This window comes from Phalangium opilio, unplaced genomic scaffold (assembly GCF_054372755.1).
Source record: "Phalangium opilio isolate 3A_F unplaced genomic scaffold, DU_Popi_V2 ptg000090l_1, whole genome shotgun sequence".
NCBI classification, from domain to species: domain Eukaryota; kingdom Metazoa; phylum Arthropoda; class Arachnida; order Opiliones; family Phalangiidae; genus Phalangium; species Phalangium opilio.
Genome location: NW_028324195.1, coordinates 1333932 through 1345260, shown reverse-complemented (window position 1 = coordinate 1345260; position 11329 = coordinate 1333932). Strand labels below are relative to the sequence as shown.

General features: G+C 36.3%; 1 long non-coding RNA gene across 1 annotated transcript; it reads right to left on the bottom strand.

The window, feature by feature from the left end:
* Nucleotides 1-2873: 2873 nt before the first annotated feature.
* Nucleotides 2874-3477, bottom strand: LOC149644571 (uncharacterized). Its single transcript, XR_016371970.1, has 2 exons — nucleotides 3357-3477; nucleotides 2874-2950 (listed from the first exon to the last, which is right to left on the bottom strand). It is a non-coding gene; the product is annotated as an uncharacterized LOC149644571 (long non-coding RNA).
* Nucleotides 3478-11329: the final 7852 nt, after the last annotated feature.

The following is an 11329-nucleotide window of genomic DNA, read 5'->3' as shown; positions in this document are numbered from 1 at the left end:
GGTTGCGGTGGTAGGCCAGATGCAAGAGCCCAACGACGGCGAGTCTCTACTATGTATAGAATGAAACCATTATACACATAACGGATAAAGATAGTACATAACCGGCGGAAGCCATGGTAAATGAGCAATAATAGTTCCGGGATAATACCGCAAAGGAATTCAAGGAACCTCAACATATCACTCTCAGGCCATAAGTGAAGCAAGGAAGTGGTAGCATTCCGCAGTACCACTAACGATAAAACTATTCGGCAAAAACCTATTAGATGTGCACTGCATGCAGCAAGGGTAGTTAAATCACATACGCTCTGCAAGATCCACAATAATACTTTTACACAGTCAGGTCCCATAGCCGTAAAATCACGGGTGCCGAGGCTTAATGTGGCGTTAAATAGCCCATACATGGTAAGTTGTTAACAAAAGAAGGCGAGGTAATAGACACGTGGTGATTAGGCCCGATCTAGGATTAGTGACATTCCCCCCATGGGCCACCATATGTAACGGACCAAAAGGCTAGAGCATACATCGTGCGTAAATAAATTGAATCAATTACCTTGTTATATCGTACGAAGTCTTTACTTTATTTCTCTGAATCGTTTATCAAAATTACTCTATCAAACCGAAACTAGGTTACTTTTTCTATTCCAACATTTAACTAATACCAGAAGTGGTATGATACTAGAAGTATTGAGCTAACCAAATTCTTCACTCGGCATTAGTGAAAAGACTTGATAAAACACAAACGGTTGGCCCTCTAGTGGCGGTTTCTGAAATTTCCCCTCCAAAACGTGAGACGCTCGCGGTGGTAGACGGCCGAACTAGATTCAAAAGCCGGGTTCGTGTTTCGCCGCTTTAGGTTGAGGGGAAGGGGGTAAGAAATGTTTTTGGAACTCGACCAATTTTTTTCTCTCCGCGATGGAAGCGGCATAAAATCCTCAAATTTGTTCACTAGTGCCAGGATCTACTATCAATGCTAGAGCCCTTCACTTCTAGTCTCATACCACTTCTGCTAATACTAAACCGGACTGGTCTCCGCGAATACCCGAAAGCAACTGCCCCTTTCTATAGGCTCTCTCTCATATATATAGTGGAAGAGTCGTCACATGATCGAGCAGATGACGTCACAATCGTCGTCTGCTCGATTGTCTGCTTACAATATACACACGTGACACATCGCCTTACACATTCGAACATTTCGGTCTCACTCACTTAGAGTGTATAATAGATACTCGTCGGTATCCTTCCCCCGCATTTACCCCGAACTTCACTGAGAAAAGATATCATAGAGAATATCTGAGCTTATTCACAGGATCTAATAATTATAATATTAATTCCGGATCAAATATAACATATGACGAATACGTTTGTGGAAATTCATTTTTCGTCATCCCTCTAACCGCCGATGAACTAGGGGGTTTAGAACATTTAGAGCTGATTAAGACGGGATCTTTACAGTTACTTTTAAAATTTAAAGCGGCTTTAACTGACAATATGACAGTCATTTTATTTTCTGAATTCGAATCAACATTGAAAATATTCAGGGACAGAGGTATTACGTATAATTAGACAACCCCTCATAACCGAGGAAAGAAAATGGATACCTTGCAGTTAGAATCTATTCTTTCCAAAATTTGTGGTAGAAACTTTTACGGGGTTTTCCCTTCCAATTTCATCGCTAAAAAAAGGAAAGGCGATTACTATATAGTTTTTAACAATCAAACGAGCGATCAGTCAGGACAACACTGGATTAGCTTGGGCGTCAAAGCTAATAAAAAAGGGAGAAAAGCGATTTTTTTCGATAGTTTTGGGTTAGCACCCGAATCGTGCAATTTGAAAATACATCATCTAGCGCGTCAGTCAGTTTCAAATACAAAACAAACAAATTCAAGACTTTAGATCTTCAACATGTGGACTATACTCAATTGATTTCATCCATAAAATGTACAAAGGGTGGAGTCTGAAACGGATTATTAAATCCTATACAACATATCCTGTTTTAAACGATATTCTAGTTTGTTATTTCGGTTATAAAATACAAAAAAGTTTTAAATGTTTTAAAAAAACACTGTAAAGCGTCGTTGATTACTGGATTTTGTTATAAGAACCATCTACTCTAGCACTTCGAATTCATTCGAGAAAAATGCATTACATCGTTATATACACACGTTTTGAGAGAAGAAATTAATTCCAGTTCATGGTAATCTATTGTCTTCAAATATCATGTATGTTTACCATATCCTTTGAACATGGAACGAGTGAGAAAGGAAAAATTCCTCGAATAACGAAACAAAGACCTCCATTTGATGAGAAGATGATTCGGACGAGGGATTTTGAGTACGAAGACCAGGAAGAAATAATTGGAAAATTATTTATCCCGCAAGTACCATCATTCTCGAAAATATCGGAGATGGAGAAATTTTCAGTCGTTTGGGTCATGGACTTAATGCAACCGTAGCTGAAACCCACGAAATGTACAACCCGCCACAACTACTGGAGGAAAAGGCGAAATTTCACGCGGATAATTTCTTACTTTGGGTGATGCGGCAAATGAATGATATTAAAACCATAGAGATAGGAACATATATACCTCTAGAGTCACAACGTATATCCCGAGACAGGCCGCACTTTTTAAAACCATGTAAACTTTATCATTCGACACCAGCGCCACTATCGGCGATATTCTTAACTAAAATATTATTCGAGCTACAAATAGATGGCGTTGCTAAAAAAGGTTTTCGCGCTAAAAATGACTTTTTGGCGGGAAAAATGAACTTTTCTTGGTAAATCTGTAACTTTTTCAAACTTTTTTCAGTTCAGACGGACCTTATATTATTTTATTTGTTCTTAACTATCTAAATAAATGTTTCCAAAGTATATTTAAGTGTTTTATTTTATTTCTGTTCAAAATTTAACAAAATGGGTAGAAAATGCGCTGTTTCCTCTTGTAAAAATACTGGAAGAAACAAAAAGGTTTAATGGCATAGGTGAAAACCCAATAAATTAAACGTTGACATTATTAATTTATTAAACTAAGTTGTTATCACAATAAGCCATAGGAAAAACGGACTGGGTTCCAACTGCAAATGACGCTGACAACTTGGACTAATAATAGAAACTTAGCTTTACTTAGTCCAGGCTGACAAGAACTGCGATTCCTTCTTTATTTTTACCGGAATCAAATGAGGATCTCCTAATTCTAATTTTAGAGCTGGCATTGTACTGTTTTGCAAAATAACTTTTGGTGCTTATTTAACTTGTTAATACAATTTACAGAAAACATACGCTAGAACAATCCCAAATGAAACCTTTCCCCAAACCACTCACGCGTCGGTAAATGAAACGGTTGAAAATAGGCCTACCTTATTGCCAACTATTCAAGCGGCGGTCAATATCACACTCCAAACTAGCCTATACCTTTGGCAAGTTACATTGAGGTCAATGAACCCGCGGAGCATAATCTAGACGAAAATGCAATAGAGGATATCGCGCATAACTGTAGAAGTTGGAACATTTTCCCAACGCACAGAAATGTATGACATCCCAATGGACATTGAAGAACACGATAGCCCTCTGTTTGTTGTATGTACAGAGCTACAGGCTATATCATTGTAATTTTAGGGGCTTTGTCAAACATTAACGTATTTCCACAGACAATATCCATCTAAGGATATTGTCAAGATCATTGAACTTACTGAAAAATGCCTTAGAAGTCTTAAATCTTGAAAAGTGTCGTGGTTGCATTAAAAACATTCCACTCAAAATAGAAACTCTTGTTGACGATGCTTAATTCATGAAAACATATTTCCCACTCTAACGGAGCACATGTATGACCAAGAGTTCGGATGGAACGACGATTTAAATCACATTGTTAAAAAGGCAATAAACATCTACATAGATATCAGGCTGAGGAAAATAGCAAAGAATATGAACGAGAAAATGAAAAGAGAATATTAGAAAACGACTGACCAAACTGATTTTATTCCAAGGACAATAGTAGTCTATTTATAATTTGAATTTATTTATTAGTTGATACGTACATTTTACATTCAGCATTCATTCACTCCAAAAAAAAATTGTTTGTTTAACTAACTTGTCAAATCATCATCAATTTGTTTAATTAATTCATTATCACTTCCCTCGAATTTGCTAGAATACAATACACGCATAGACACAGTAGCAGATTACGCCGTTGAAAATATATCAAAATTGTTCTTCCGTTTTTGCACAGATGGCGCTGGGTGTATTTGATAAAATATACTGTTTTTAACGTTGTATATTCAATAATGATAAGGTTAAAGTCTATGGGGACGCTTCCATGTTGTGACTCTAGAGGTATATATGTTCCTATCTCTATGATTAAAACCCCGGACAGCTTTTACCTCGAAAATTGATCTTTAGTTTTAAAGTAAAAACAAGTTTGTAATTCATATTCCAAAATAAACAAATTTGATGAAAATATTTTTGTCTTGATTTATTTAACACATTACAAGTTTTGCGGGTAATTAATATTAAGTGGTTCATAAAGATGTTTTACGATTTGAAGTTATATTTACTGGTATAACGTCAGTAGGGTTAATAAGGGTCTCCCAGGCCAAGCACTGTGGAAGGCAGGGGCGGTGCGAGGGGGGAGCCGATGGCACCAGTGACGCTGGAACTTTCGAGAAGTTTAATTTTATCACAAACACTAAGATAAGATAAGGGATATCTAGAAGAAAAATATGATAATGGGGGTATTTGTCATAGAAAATGATTAATTATATATCTTTGAAAATTTTCTTTATATCGCCAATATCTTAAAGTAAATCGGCGCGAATTATGACGGTTGAAACCTATGTCACGTGTGCGGGGAGTTAGGCTTAAAACTAGATGTCATAGTGTATTATTAACGAAGTAGGCGGAAAGTATGAAAGTGGGTGGTAAAAAGAGAGTGCAGTTTTCGAATACGACAGTGCACCTGATTCCTCACGAGCACGGGAGAAACCATGAATTTCGCAACCTACAATGTTTTAGAATGCAAATAAAGTGTAATTACGAGGGCATATTAACTCCGATATTGAAGTTGAAAATTGAACGCATCGCTAAGTCTTGTCATGGCTTGGGGTCACAAGTTCAGAACCCTGAAGTACGAAATTGACAAGGTTGCTAAAAGTAGAGGTCACACGGTAGTGAGGATTCCACCGTACCATTGCCAGTTTAGCCCGATTGAACTAAAATGGGCACAAGTGAAGAACGACGTTGCGAAGCGGAATTCTGATTTGAAACTCTCGATGGTCAAGATGCAACATTGAGGGCCATTGAACGTGTGACACCATAGAATTGGCGTAGGGCAATAGAGCACGTCGAGAATATACTGCATGAGTATTGGGAAAAAGATCCCATCATCGAAACCACAATTGAACCTCTTAAAATTAATATGCAAGAAGACAGCGAAGACTCTGATGAAGACGTGGACTGAAGACGCTTTGATGCAGAACTACTTATGGACAAGTACTTAAATTATGTCATTAAAATATATTGCAATGCTAGTTCAACAAAGATAAAACTGGTGTCTTGTCGTTAATTTTGTTTTATATTCTTTAATACTCGATGATCGTAAAAAACAATGAAACATAAACATATTAAATATATATTGCAAAAGGTATTGTTCTACTGCGATTAAGCCTATCTGTTTATAGCAGACTATATTACAGACGACTATCGACAAAACAAAACAAGTTGATAAAGTACTATGGGGTCGAAGGTGGCGACACCAATTTGGACAAATTTCTCAGGGCTCTTCTTTCGTTTGACAGACTATTCACTACGAAAAGTTTCACTAGTACCACCAGGCGGTGAGAAATTGAACTTCTATGTTAGGGAAACACGGTCACGCTTGCGGCTTCAACGCTTAGACGGCTTGGCACAGTCTGTGCATAGTTGATTGTTGTTGAGTTTTGCCATTCATTTCCGTGGATTATGGATGATCGACAATTAGAAACAAATAATAATGGTAAGTCTGAAATATTTTCTCACTTTTTCATACCAGAAAAATTAAAAAACAAATTTATTAGGCTCTCTAAATCCGAGATAAGTAATTTTGACCTAAGCCTTGCCCATTATAAAAACAAAGTAAGGCTAGCTAGTAATAAAATTTTCTTTCTTTAGTGCCTGTTGCTTTGTCTCTAGTGAAAATTATGGAATACATAGGTACACGTAAAAACTGTTTACTTCAAGGAGAACAGAAATTAAAGAAAAACCACATAGTTAGGTGTGGGGTGACCGGTAGTTCTAAAGAGTATCTTAGAATCTCTCTTAGCAAGCACTAGTCATGATACGGCTTCACAAAAACACCTTCAGCCTAGTGAACATGTTTTAAGTCAAGTAAAAAAGAGGCAACGAGACGAAAGGAAGGAAGAAAGAATATTAATTGAAAGCCCTATCAAAAATAAAAACCTCCAATGTGATAAAAAGTCAAAGATGACACAATTTTTCAGCATTATGATTGACCGGGTGGACTTTTGTCTCATCTAGCTTTGTGTACTGAAGAAGAGAAATTATTTTACGATAATGAAGTTTCTGTATCTTTAGAAAAAGCCGTTGCCATTGCCATTAAAACAGAAAGCCAGAGTGATCCTTTTTGGAGAAGTGAAAGGAAAAAAGATTTACAGCAAGCACGTGCTACGAATATTATATTATACCTACTTCCCAAAAGATCCAACTGAAAAGATTTGTAGGGCTCTGGAATCAAAATTCAATGGGAATGCCAACACGCAGTACGGTAATTATACCGCAATTATAATGAAAAATATGCCCTCCTAGCTTTTGAGAGCTTAATGTCAAAGTTTCTAAAATTGGATTTGTGATCAACCCGTTGTATCCTTTCTTGGGGTGTTCACCTGACGGCCTAGTAGCTGATAATTTAGTTGAAATTAAATGCCCTGTTGTTGGAGAAAAGGAGAAACTTGGCGCTGTGATTAAAAAAACTCCATACATCATACAGAAAAACGACAAAACCGAAACATAAATATTATGGTCAAATTCAACTTAATCTAGCTTTGTTAGGTCTTCAAAATTGCTATTTAGTAATTTATTCGAAATTGGAAGATGACTGTTGCGTGATTGAAGTTCCTAGAGATCAAAAATTTATGGACACGCTTCTAACTAGGCTCCAGTTAGTTTATTTTAAATATTATATTCCATCTTTTTTGAAATGGAAGAAGAAATTGTCATAATTTAAAGGTTTATTGTGATATTTAAAAGTACATTTTCATTTTGAAGTGATTTGTAAGAAATTTCAGAGTACAAAATACATTTGAAGTACAAAATAAAATTGGTTTTGGTAAAATCTCTTGTTTAATAATTCTTAATAAAATCAAAATTTGTTATCAGCCAAAATTGGGGTTGACAAATTAATAATCGCTGATATTTCTTCTTTTTTAAAAAGGGTGGTCTTATTAATTCCAAATTTCGTTCATTGCATAAATTTTCTTTGGCAAAACCTATGTCCACCATTATTCCATCAATAAAGCCTTCGCATTTGTCTAATATTTTACTTTCTTCAGTTACTTGTTGATCGGAACATCTTCCGCAATACGCTTTGCTTACGTATGTAATAATCCTAGATGGTGTGATGACTACTAAGATCTTAGTTGTGTTTCTCCCCTTGTAGTGGGAGTATGTTTTAATTTTGCACTGGAGGCAAGCAGGTTTCTCTACTTCAACTTCAGTGCAATCTAACACTACTCTTGGTTTAATTCTAAAATTATAAATGTACCATTAATACAATAATAGTTCTGTAAATGTAACTTACCAACAGTTTCTGTCAAACCTGCTTGCAATGTTGATTTTAATGTTTCTTTTTTTTCAATGCCTCTCTTCTCTTTTTCAATCTTTCTAGTCTAGAATTATCGACTTTCTTCCGTTCAAACATCCTAACTGGTACATTAACTAAAGGGACTGCCAATGGTCAAAGCCTAGGTGGATACGTTAACAGATCTATAAACATTGAATGAATATATAAAAATAATAATATCCTTAAATAATCAGAACTAGTTTAAAAAAATTCTTACTTGAAAGTTCAAACTGTGGTTTAGGGAGGTAATCCTTTTCATCAAAATGACACGAACATACTACCATAGTTTTGGTATGAGGTTTACCCATTGTTAGAGCAGCTTCCCACTGTTTTGCTAACTTCACATCCCACGGAAATCTATGAAACCGTACATTCTCCATAGTTGCATTATTTTTACATCCAAAAACAGAGCAGTAATTAACCATCTTTATGCTTTCCCGCTTAATACTCTCAAAAAATCACGAGCTTGTTTCCCTAAGCCGGCGCCATCTTAGATTTCTCAGTAGCGCCCCCTATAGTAACTTTTCCCTACGAATATACCTTGGCTACGGCCGAGTTTTTCCTTTGTGTCGTCTGCTAGCAGCAAAACGGTGGGTTTTCTTTTCTTATGTCCAGTAAATTTTATTTTTCATGGGAGGCATTCCAGCGCTGGTAGCAAGGCGGCGCTAGTATAGACTTGCTTGAAAATTGAAAAGCAATATTCATCAGTCTGGGAAATAGCAGTGCACTTCCTCTGGTCCAAAACCAGTTTATTAATTGCTTGAACTAGTTTTTTAATTCAAAAAGTGGGGGTTTCTAGTCCTCGGGACCAGTTTATGAATTGCAAATCTATAGGAGAACAAAGGCTGGGACCACTCCGGAGACCAGTTAATTATTTAGGACACTAGGGGAAGTCACTGGTCCCAAGGACTAGTTTAAAAATTATCCTTATTTCCCAGACTGATATTAAGCCGTATTTCTTAAAAAAAAAACACAGAACTTCTGTCGTCTTCTTCGTTTTCCGCTAGCATTATTTCAACCTTCGGGTCTTCAATGAGTTTCAGTTAAACTAAGAAGAAAGTTGAATGTTCTAAGGTCTCAAGTACTGATAGGGTTATAATAGCGACAGTATGGTTGTTGATTAATACGTGTTATCTGTATTTAGGATAGGACGTTGTTTTCTGTTTTGTATTTGTAGAAGCATACACAAAGCACGTTATTTCTTAAACCACGAGATCTACCACAACGAAATTGGTGAGGTATATTGTTTGTTGGTCACACTGTTCGTCAAACATTTAAATTTTAAAATAGTTTTGACGATTTACGCAAGTGTATTTCTAGGGTTTCATCATTCTTTGAGCCTGCTGAATTGCTTTGTATATTGTTGGTATGTTATTTATTTACTCAAACTAAAGCGAACCTAGAGGACCTTACTATTCGATAAACATGTTGAATCATTTTTATTTGCTATATCACATACAACAATCAAATCCCTGTTAATATTTTAATCTATACTATTTTGCCCAGATTATGTATTTTGTCATGAGTTAATAATATGTTAGCTCCCTATAAGTTACACAGGCAATTCATTTTTATACTCCAGCGTTTTCTCCCGCGCCGCCGGCTTCCCAATTATATGCGACGCTCTGCGGCCGCCACGTGAACGAAAATCTTATTTACTCTTCTTTCCGGTTTTTCCCCGGAAGCGCGTGTAGTGAAAGCTAGCCAATGATATCGGAGCTATTTAAGCAGCCAAATATTTCGCTCAGTAGCCTCGGTTAAGAAAACAGTTAAGAGATCAGTGGATTGGATTTAGCTCAGTTGTATAATTTTCTGGTATCAAGTCACAATAACAACTCTTATCTTTAGCATTCTTGATCAATATCGGTAAATTGCATTGAGTTCCTGCATTTCTTGTCTCAGTACTGACACAAACGCCATGATTTAATGTTAAATTGTTAAAACATAAACATTCACAAATAAAACACTTCCATGGTGAAAAAGCAGCCGACGACTCGAGTTCGAGGAGCCGTACGAGCGGGATTTTTTCACGACAAGAGAGAGCGCAACATTCGGATTTTTTTCCCGCGCGGGCGAAATGGGAAGAAATCGCTGGATACATTACGCCTATGGAGCCTGAGTAACTTAAAGGGAGCTAACATATTATTAACTCATGATTTTGTCTATGAACCAGTCTTAGACGAAAGAGTTAAATGAATGAGAATCCTTGCTATGCCACATGGAGCAATACAAGTCTATTTATAAACTTCATGACTATAATATTATATATAATAACTATTATTATAATAACTATTCTTTGCCCAAAGAGTTGTTGTTCTGGTAAATAATTCACCATACTCGTCAATTATTGACGAAGAAGATCGCTTATCACTATGCACTCTATTATATTCTATAACACTCACCAATATATTTCATGTAGGCGAATAAAACTTCGTTGCAACGTTTGAAATATTTATTTAACTGAAATATTATATTCTATAACCCTCATGCCCTTACCAATATATTTCATGGAGGCGAATAAAAACTTTCTTATAACGTTTGAAATATTTATTTATTTAAGTGAAATATTATAAAGAATAACATTTTATTGATAAAGTTGCTTGTCAACTGACATCCTGCGTAAAAATGGTTAAAAATATTTTTTAAAACCCCAAATAAAAGAAATTAGAAATTAAATTCATGAAAAACCATTCAACGTACGACTTCAAATCCTCCTCTATATCGAGGAGATTTTCCTCGTTGTCTCTTGTGACGACGGTGACACCGGCACAGTTTTTGTCGGCCATAGGTTGGTCGACGGCCGCAGATTTTTCAACGGCCATAGGTTGGTCGATAGACGTGGGTTTGGCGGTGCCCTAGACCTTAGCAGCACCTTTTTATTGAATTGACAGGTTAAAATGGTAAACTCACTTCTTATAATGATAGATGGAATACTATACCCGGTCTCCAACAATTGGCCGCGATGTGTCCATAGCGATTGCAATTATAACACTTTATTGGTAACGACCACGCCAACTTCCTTGGCCTCTCATTGTAGCCACAGAGCCAATAGCTCCTTGCCACCCGAACCTGCCGGATCTTACGGATCTTTCAGCGTTACCTCGCGGCCGGCTTCTCCCTCCAGAACCACCTCGTTGCTGGTCGCGCCCAGGTGAGCCTCCTCCAAAAAATGGAAAGTTTAGGGTAGAATTCATAATGGAAAAATTTTCCATTTTGTAGCCCTAAATTTTGAAATAGAAGTAATTTAATAATCAGTTTTCCCGTACATCAATTCGCAACCAGTGTATTTCACTCTAAAAATACAAATTTTGAAAATTAAGCCTTGGCTGCTGTTTTGGTAGAGCAAGGCTTTTAATTTGCATTTTCAAAAAGTCACTATAAAAGTTTTCCAAATTTTAAAAATGGTTTAAAAATTCGAGAATGTGAAATTAGACTCAAAATAAAATAATTTATTCGCAAATTTCCACTTAAATAGAAAAATGTTACGAAGTTTAACAGATT